A 10,697-nucleotide genomic window follows, 5' to 3' on the forward strand; every position below is an offset into this window, starting at 1 on the left:
AAACCCGTCAAAAATAACCCGTAAAACTAACTTACTCGATCGAGTAAGTAACTTACTCGATCGAGTGACCCTTACTCGACCGGGTCCCCAACTTACTCGATCGAGTACCCATCAGCAAAGCACTGTTTCGTAAACCAAACATACTTACTCGACAGAGTAAGCCCCACTCGATAGAGTACCCAAAGACGTAGAAAACCGTAGTATTAAGGTCTCAGCTTCATGTATGAGATGAATTGTCTGGCTATTATTATTTATTATTACTATTGCATACCATCTGCATTGGATACCCCAGATTCGTTCTGGGATGAATTATTTTTGTGTTGCTTATTATTTGCATTAAATACCTCAGCCTCGTGTTGAGACGATTTTTATATAGGCAGGCATGCATTGGATACCTCAGTTTTATACTGGCATGATGGATACCTCAAGTTTTTGTTGGGATGATGGATACCTTAACTTTGTGTTGGGATGATGGATACCGCAACCTTTGATTAGGATGATGAATACCCCGGGCCAAGGATTAGCGGGATGAACGGGTGTTTCGGCTGACAAGATCAGTTGCATTTGCATATCATATCATATCATGCATTTTCCTTTGTTTCACCTTGTATTGTTGCTAGTTAATCCTACTCAACCGTTTGGTTGACAGTGTATTTGTTAAACACCTGTGATGAACCAATTATTGGGGAGCTCATGGGGATGCGTGAGGAATTCGGCCAGTCTACCTAGAAGTCTAGATCACATAGTTTTATTATTTAGTTTGTTTGTTTTTGTTGCATAGTAAATTGTATTATTATAGTTTAATTTAATCAGTTTGACAATTGTAATAAGACCTTTATTGGTTATTTTATATAAAGTACTTTGGTTTGTTATCTTTGTTATTCACTGCCTCAAAAAATCGAGATGAAAATAGTCCTATTTATTTGGGAATGTCTTGCTAAAGGCTCCTAAATAAATAGGGGTGTTACAATTTGGTTCAAATTGACACAAGAATCATGCTCAAAACAGTCCAGAAAGTCGACTATGACACATTTATTCTCACGGTTTTAGAGCAAGTTATGAGTCCGTCTTAAGACGAATTTTTGAGCATGAAAAAGATGATATTCACCCATTTAAACCTCCAAATCCATTCACCCACTTTGCCATGAAGTTAAAGTCACCATCAACCGTCTTAAACAAACACAACACGGAAAATTCATAAAGACTAGCAATTTTTACAACAAGGAACAATTCACAACATACAACACACAAATTGACATAATATCGAGTTACCCATTACCGTTACCTTTTTGCTCTTCGATGAACACACTTCCGACTCCAAACTATTCCGGGCTGTCGAATTTAACACCTAAACACACAAATGAATGATTTAGCCTAGGAATTCGTGCACTAAGAGTCACAGCCAGAGGACAAATAAGATCAAAGTTGGGACATTTCTTACCTAGAAAGATAGAGGGAGAGGAGAGGAAGAAGTGGGTGCGAAAATCACCTGATTCGGATAAGAATTGAGCAAGTTATGGTGATTTTAGTGTTTATGGAGGAAAGTGTATCAATGGAGTTGTGACATTGGGGTGTGTTTCCTGAAATTTGAGCAAAAAGAAAGGGGATAGGGTTTATGTCTAACAGGGGCGTTTCGAATAATTCGAAGGCCGTGTGCAACAATGAAGCGGAGGCCCTTAAAATTTAATGAGATGCATTATATATACTCCATTAACCAAAGGAGACATAAAACAAACAAATTGAATAAAAATGTTTGATGCAAGGCTTGAACTCGGGTGGCCATTACCAAACAAAACGGTCTTTGTCCACTGCACTATCACACTTACTAATGAAAGTACATGGTTTTTTTACTTATATTACTGTTCTTTGGTATACGAACAAGTGGCCCACAAATTTGAAGGCCCGATTCGCGTGCTCAGCCCGCACCTATCTTTAGCCGCCCCTGATGTCTAATGATTGGTGAAGAGATAAGGGTAAGAGGAAAGCCCAATAGTCAAATGAGGTCCAAAAAGCTTAAATTGAGTCGATAAATCACTAAAATACGTCTCAAACCTACTACAAATTTAAGACGGATATTTTTATCAACATTAAAATTATTATACATGTAAAGCCACATTTTTTATAAAAACGGATTTAAAATACAAAAATAATAATAAAATGGCTAATTAAATTATAAATTCCTTTTTTTAGTCCAACATCCATTACGAATGATGAGGAGAGTTCAGGAAAGGCTTAAGGGTTCGCTGACTACTCTTAAATAAAGTAGAAAAGATAAGGAGTTGTTAGATATAGTTAATCTAGTTGCTTAAGTCATATTCTGTTAGTTTCAGGTGTTACATGATGTAATGGAGTCTGTACTTCAAGTTAACTATTATTGAGAATTTCATATTCCACAAAAAAACAAAAATATATACGGAGTACATTTTTTTTATATTATTAAAGTAGTCATGTAAATAAAAATCGGAAAATATTTTTTGAGAGGGCCGATCCATGAACATTTCTTTTAGTCTATACCTACCAATTAATTTTAGCGGACATATTTTTGTTACCCGTTATGTAATTATTTGTATGACCAAATCCGCTTAAATCACGGGCCAAACAACTTGGCCGATCAGCTCCTCAAAAGCTAAAAGTATCTCCTATATGTAAAAGGAGAGTCTTTTTAGACTCTTTTTTAGACTCTCCTATTGCTCCTTGATTTAAGGGAGAGAAAAAACATTTTTTTGTTCCTTCTAGTTATGCACAAATTCTTGTTTGTGACGGCACATATCTGTCACTCTTGAGTGACGGATACCATTTTAACTCACAAAGTACCCACTTTTTTTCTCTCTGCAACACTATTCATGTGGTCCCCTTTCTCCACTAACCCGTTTTTTTACCATTTTAACTCACAAAATATCCGCCACAAATGGTAACCCGTCACAAGGGAGACCAATTACTAGTTATGTGTTCCTTAATTTCAGGATTTCTATTTTTCTTTTTCTACCATTTTTGTTTTCTGAAATGCATGATTACCTTGTTAGATTTTATAAGCTCTAATTGAGTAAACTTTAAATGAATTATACCGAATTATATGATATAAACTTATATGTATACATTATTTATATATTTCATCTTTCAATTTTTAGATAACAAACCGTGTATTTTTACACGGGTATAAAACTAGTAAATATAAAATGCGATATAAAATCCGCCTTCAAATGTGGTGGTTTTAAACATTTTACTCCATAGGTTTTTGCCGGGCTTTTGATTATATAGAAGGTTATAAGGTATGAATGAGCTTAGTCAAATTACATGCCCCCCCTTCCTTTCTCCATCTCACTCTACCTCTGCTCGACATTCAGCATTTGCGTCGATTTTTAATCGATTTTTATCGAATTTCTTTCTCGTCCAGGTTTGATCCTTGCTTTTGAACCTTGTTGTTTTAGTTTCTTATGGGCTGTAGTTGAGTCATTCTTGGCTTTTCTTTCGCCGATCATCTTGTTGAGGTTTTTTGTTGTGGGTGTTGGTTTCTCTTTGTATAATTCTAGCTGGTTTATGGTCTGTGCATAGGGGTTCTTGTTTATTAGTGGTTTTATTAGATTTTTAAGTTTTTGGATTTGTTGGGTACTTTGTTAAAGCCTCTTCAATTTTGAATCAATGTCTTTCTCAACTGGTCTTAATAATTTTCTGGAAAAGTTTGCTTGTGCCCATGTGAATGATATGTTTATGGAGGGTGATGGGGAACGGATGTTAGGCCATTTTATGAATCTTCAGGAGTCACCTTTATTCGAGGTAAATGAACTTAAAGACAAGGGGAATACTCTCTTTAGCCAAAATCTTTTTAATAGGGATGCAGGTTGTTACGATGAAGCTTGCAAGCTTCTTGGTTTGAGTACCAGAGTTATTGAGGGTGGTGATGTCCAATTTGTTTTTAACCTTGCTACTTCTTTTAATTCTAATCTTGCTGATTGTGTAATACTACGGTTTTCTATGTCTATTGGTACTCTATCAAGTGGGGCTTACTCTGTCGAGTAAGTATATTTTTACGCAAAACAGTAGCTGACCTGATGGGTACTCGATCGAGTATGTGTGACACTCGATCGAGTAAGGGGCACTCGATCGAGTAAGTCACTTACTCGATCGAGTAAGTGTGTTTTACGGGTTGTTTTAGCCGGGTTTTGTTAATAATGCGAGATTAATATAAAAGGCTTCTGTCATTGTTCTTAATCATTTTTACTTCTTAAAACCTTCAAGACAAGAGAAAAGAGTTACGTAGTTCGCATTCGTCACGTTATTAACAAATCCCAAAGGCTAAGGTCGTCGGATCGTCGTGTTCTTTACGCCGTTGAGTTCCTCGTGTCGAGGATAAGATACTTGTATAGTTTTTATGTTGTTTCTTTGAGTTTGGTTAAAACCCTATTTAGGTAGATTTGGGGGTTTTGAGTGTATTGTATGGATTGGGTGATAATTATGTGAATATGTGTTATAGGAGGAGGATTCGTAGAGGGACATTACTGTTTAGCTGTTGTGACGGTCTCGTGGCTGCTATTCCAGGTAGGGTTTCCCTACTCAGTATTGGTTACATAGTATTGTTGGTGATTGTCATTGTTGTTGATTGTTTATCGTATTGGAATTGGTTTTGGTAATTGTTGATTGTGTAAAGTGACTGTCGTATATCTGTCTGTGATCTTCGGGGTGCGTCCCTGGCTGAGTGGAGTCACTTGCGGGAGTGGCTTCACACCCTTTATTCGCCTTCTGTGGAACCCGCCACAGAAGGGATGTGCACATTAATTAAAATGGGTTTATCGCTCGGATGAGATGAGCGGGGCTTAGGTGGGAACGGCTACGGTCCCCCACTGGCGGTGAGGATTACCTGTTGCGATGAGTAATCTGGCAGGGCTACACACTTTAGTGTATAGCCAGGTGTGTGGTGATGTAATGGAGTTTGGGTTGATTGAATTGGTTATGGTATTGTTTTATTGCAGCTATTTGTTTTGTGTAATCAGTACTGGCCCCGTTTAAATGTTTTAAAAACTGTGGTGATCCATTCGGGGGTGGTGAGCAGTTGTCTAGCAGGTATACTATGGATGCACGCGGGATTAGCTGGGGATGGAGTTGCAACGAGTCAGATAGTAGTCTTCCGCTGTGTTGTTTTTATACCTTTTTTACTTCAGTTGAAGTTTGGTTGTAGAACAGTTGTACTTTACTTTACAGTTGGTTTTGTTATGTAATCACTTAAACTTAATTATTAAAGTACCTTCTTTTATGGTTTATTTGATATACATTGGCTCGGGTAACCGAGATGGTAGCATTCTCGTACTTTAAGTGCTCCTGGTAAGGCACTTGTAGTATGGGGGTGTTACAAAGTGGTATCAGAGCGACGATTTTGGAACCTAAAACTAATGAACCCAATGAACTTAGGGAGTCAAAATAAAATGAACCCGGGTAGGAGTTGTTAGGAGCTTATGCAAAGACTTGGGTGACGTCCTAAAGTCGCGAACTCGCCCTACAATTTTAAACCGGTTACTATGGGGTGGCATGGGATCGCTATGTGTTTACTAATATTCTATTGCGTATATTGGATGATGTGTTGTATAGAAATGTTGGAAAATAATTGTGGTGGGATGAGGAATGTGGTAAATGATAAAGTGTTGTGAATAAGCATGTTGCATGATAGTTGGTTTATAATGTTGTTTGGAATTGTTGGAAAAGTAAATGAGAATGATGAATAATGTGGTGGAAAAAGGAAATAGTTCATATATGATAATATGTGATGAATAATGATGTTGCAGGATGGATGATTTACAATGTGGCTATACTAGTAATATGTGATTAGGGGATGTGATATAATTATACATAATTTTGTTTGCATAAAGTTATATAATAGGTTCATATACTTGTCTATTGTTGTATCATATGCACTTGTTAGATGAAGAATGTGGTTGAAATGGATAAATTGATTGGAAAAGATGAAGTGTCAATTCTATGAGAATATGAATTTTGTGATTATGAATATGTTTAGGTGACGAAGTGGATTTGTAGTATTGTCGTATTAGTAAAATGGAAATAGGATTTGTGAGGTATGAGTATGTTTTGTTGTACGAAAAGTTATAAAGTTAAAGCATGCGGGTAGTACATGATTGGTAAGTTGAATGTTGTATGAGCATGATAGATGTTATTGTTTGGCTTTTAGTAGATAGTAACATGTGGTTAGGGATAGTGGTTTTACAAGTATCGAGTCGGTTTTATTCACTTTGTTGATGTTTAAGTTGTTTGAAAGTGAAAATCAAATAGTTATTATGTTGTCCGATTACATCGAAGTGCTTTTTAAACTGTTATAAATTGAGATGTATATATGATTTTGATGTGATTCTAATTGGAGATGATAGCTTGTCTTTTTACGATTCTAACGATAGGTCACATGCCCAAAATGACCAATAAACGAGTGAGATATGACCATTTTACGAAAATTGGACAGTAATGAGAAATGCGTATGGTACTCAATCAAGTGGCCCTTACTCGATCGAGTGCACCTCTTGTTACTCAATCGAGTAACCCTTACTCGTTCGAGTAGCCCTGGTAATTTTTTATACGTGCTTCTGACCTTCACCTACTCGATCAAGTAGGTTGTACTCGATCTAGTGACCGCTGTTTTGGGTCATATGCTTATCTTTTGACTTCGTTGCATATTATGTTTAATTCAAAGATGTTATTTTGCTTCTTTATGCATTGTTTTACATGTGTGTCGGTCTTGATGCGTAAGTTACCCAATTTTATGATGTAGTGAGTGGCACCTTATGGTGGGTATGAGTTCGGTGGGGAGGACATGAGTTATATGTGGTTGTGATGGATAGTGGAAAAAGAAAAGGAACGTTGATGAGCTGCTTGAGGCATGGTGGAAGTTTTGTGAGACGTGGTTAGTGATATAATTGCGAATTTGAGTAATGTATAGGTGAGTGTATATGAGCAAGGAGTGACGTAAGTGTAAGGAATGTGAGAATGAAAAGGTTGAAAGGAAGGATGTGGATAGCAACAACTTGAGATGCGTAAGGAATTATGGAGGGAGATAGTTAGATTGTGTTGGTTAAGAACATATGTAATGAAAGGTCATTGTGGGAGAATGGAGAAGAGTGGTATATAGTGAACTTAGATGGAGACATGTCGCGACGTGGATTTGTAGACAGTGAGTGAGTTTGAAGATTTGGTTTATTAAGAGGTAAAACTAGTGTGTGCTTTTCTTTGGCAATTAACGGTATGAAACAAGTTTTGGTTTGTGAGTGATAGCAAGATGAGAGAAGATCCATGGTAAGAAAGATTGAGATGGTACTGATATGAAATAATGGAATTTGAGTTTTGGAGCAACGAAAAGGTAACTGGATTACTAGAGAGTTAGGTAGAGGGAGTAAGGAGATGAATTATTACTTGGTATTGTTAAGTGTAAAGAAAAAAGAAGGATAAAAGTAAGCTGAAAAAAATATTGAACGGTGATATGTGATCTAGAAGTAAGGAATCGTCGAGATGTATAATACTATCATGAGGATGTGATTTAATGGTTATATAGGAGTTTCAGAACAACATCATTAGTCATGGGTTACGAGGAATTAAGGAAGTAAGAAGTTGGTAGAGTATTTGCACGACATGAGATTTTGGAGGTGAGTTAGGTGGCGATACAATTAAAGGCAAAAATTAGGACGAATGTTCAGGTAAATTTTGTGGATGGGTTTGATGTTCGTCAATTGGGTTGTTAACCGAGTTGGGAATGAACCGTGATATTTATAGGTGAGTGCAAGAGATTTGTTATACGAATAGTGGTGGTGTTGTGGTGTTGTCACTAGTGGTTAAGGGTGGTGATTAGTAGGAAAGGTAGCTATTCTAAAGAGGTTGATTTTGTAGAGGCCGGATTGGTATGTATGGTTGTGAGGGGGTGATACCGTCGTGAAGTATCAAAGATAAATTTATAATCCAAACTACTACTATAGCTAGTGGCAGTCAAGGTCGAACCACAGAGAGGCGATGCAATTAATAGTTATCTAATTTTAGTCTAAAGTAACAGTTGTGAGGGGGGTTTGATTTGAAAAGTTCTATAACTAAAGGCAATCAAATTAAAATTAAACATAAAACAAATAAATGAGCAGTAGATGAAAACAGATGAAAACAAATATTAAAAGGATGCTAAGATGGTCGGTTCACTGTAGTTTTGACGGCGGCAACTCTAAGTAAACTGATTTAAGCATGTTAGACGGGAAAACAAAAAGTCCTTTCGGTCCAATTTAACAAGTAACAACCTTTCGGCCTAAGCTACGTGTCTCTAAATCTCACTAATACTAATTTTCGTTCTTGATTAATGATACTTAAAGCCTAAATTAACTTATCTCTCGATCTTATTAATTTAGTCGTCTTAATTAAGAAGTCTATCTCCCCCCCTATCTTTCGATCTATCGGGTCGGTCAATTCCTAAGCATTCAACTAGTCGCATGTACTCGATTCGTCAAATATAGCAATTAAATTAATTAAGTCGAAGCTAATCTAACACGTGGCAGTCGATCGCTCATGCAGAGCAGTCGATAGACCTACGAACCCAGTCCATGGACCAACGAAGTCAGTCGATCGACCAGAGCCCGATGGCAGGTCACCTATTGTTGAAGCCGTCTAACCTACAGATCCCCTACATCTTAGCACGTAGGATTTAGCTACTCATGATGGTGATAAAAACAACAATAAAATTAACAACTAAAGCAATTGAGTTCATAATTGAATTTGTAACACCCCCATACTCCGAGTGCCTTACCAGGACCACTCAGGTATGAAGACATCACCATCTCGGTTGCCCGAGGTATGATAATCAAATAGACAAAACAGAAACAACATTTATTATAAGTAATTTAATGAATAAGTACAATCCTCGAAACCAAACTGAAAGCACAATACATTATTCCAAACTATCTGTTCTCAACTGAAATGTAAATAAAACTAAACTACAGCGGAAGACTCTATCGTCATGTCGTGGCCATCCCAGCTATCCCAGTATCATCTCTATACCTGTTCAATATCTGCTCACCATCCCCGAATGGATCACCGCAGGTTTTACAAAACAACACCGGGGTCAGTACTAATCACACAATCAATATAGATAACAACAATAAGACAAACAGACAATTTGAATCGTCACACACACACATACACCACCAACTCCCATCATCTCAATACCGACCGTCCTTTGGACCAGCCCCGCGATGGGGGACCGCACCGTTCCCACCTAAGCCCCGCTCATCGTACGAGCGATAACCCTGTCCATTAATGTGCACATCCCCTTTCGTGGCGGGTTCCACGAAGGGCGAAACTAGGGCGTGAGATCACTCCCGCAAGTGACCCCACTCAGCCGAGAACGCATCTCGAGAACCATCAACAAACACAACCACAATCACAATCACAATCACAATCATCATATCAAACAACTAACTACAGCACATCACCAATATCCCATTATGGGACTAATACTGAGTAGGAAATCCTACCTGGAAAGCACAACACGCAGACGGTATCTACAATTTGTCTCAAAACGCCTCTTCTATGAACTCTCCTCCTACCATACAACACATAGATACTACTATTCAATTACTATTCATAAAAACCCCCAATTCCTAAATTAGGGTTTCACTAATCTTAACAAAACATTATATAAATTACATTAAAAGCTTACCCTCGACGCAAGGAATCCAACGACACAAACTACGATGCAAACCGACCGTCTGAACTCCGGGAATTGTCAAGAACGCGATTAGGAAGAAGACAAGTTGCTTTCTCTCTTAAACAGGTTTTAGGTTTTGTAAAAAGTGATTTAGAACAAAGACGAATTGGTTTAAATACCTTAATCGCGTAATTAACAAAACCCGAGAAAACTCCCCGTAAAAACGGACACTCGATCGAGTACCCAAGGTACTCGATCGAGTACTCCCTACTCGATCGAGTGCCCTGACTACTCGATCGAGTGCCCAACAGTCGAAACTATTTATCTTCGCAACTTGCCCTTACTCGACAGAGTAAGGGCTACTCGATAGAGTACCCCAAGACATATAAATACGGAGTATTACAGTCTTCCCTCCTTAAAAGAACTTCGTCCCCGAAGTTCAACCCATACATAAAAACAAACATGCTAACTCGATCAAGACACAACAACGTAACTAAGAACTCGAAACAAAACTCCAACCCAAACATGAACTCGTAACACCAACTCCACTAACTATTCCTACCTCCACAACATGGCTCACGATATCGTATCAACTCCACATATATATATCTCTCACGACACCAACTCCATACATAACCAACTACCATCCTCTAACGCTGCTAGCTCCATAATATCATCCACTATCAAATCCAAAATCAAGACACTCATAGACATCAAACGGGATGTTACATTCTACCACCCTTAAAAGGAACTTCGTCCTCGAAGTTTACTCACACTCATAATCTCATCATCCAACTGTCAACACTATCGAAGTATTCTCGCATTCCTAGCATCAAACTACTACAAGCACGTCCGTGACCTTTTAACACTATCAACCACAACATATACAAATCCATATCTTATGCTACACCAACACTCTACTTTCAAATATACTACCATATGCACACCCATCAAAATCTCTTTTATCACATCCTACTCCTCTTAAGATAAATGTTACGTCCTCGTAACTCACTAATACTAAATACTA

Source organism: Silene latifolia, chromosome Y (assembly GCF_048544455.1).
Source record: "Silene latifolia isolate original U9 population chromosome Y, ASM4854445v1, whole genome shotgun sequence".
Taxonomy (NCBI): domain Eukaryota; kingdom Viridiplantae; phylum Streptophyta; class Magnoliopsida; order Caryophyllales; family Caryophyllaceae; genus Silene; species Silene latifolia.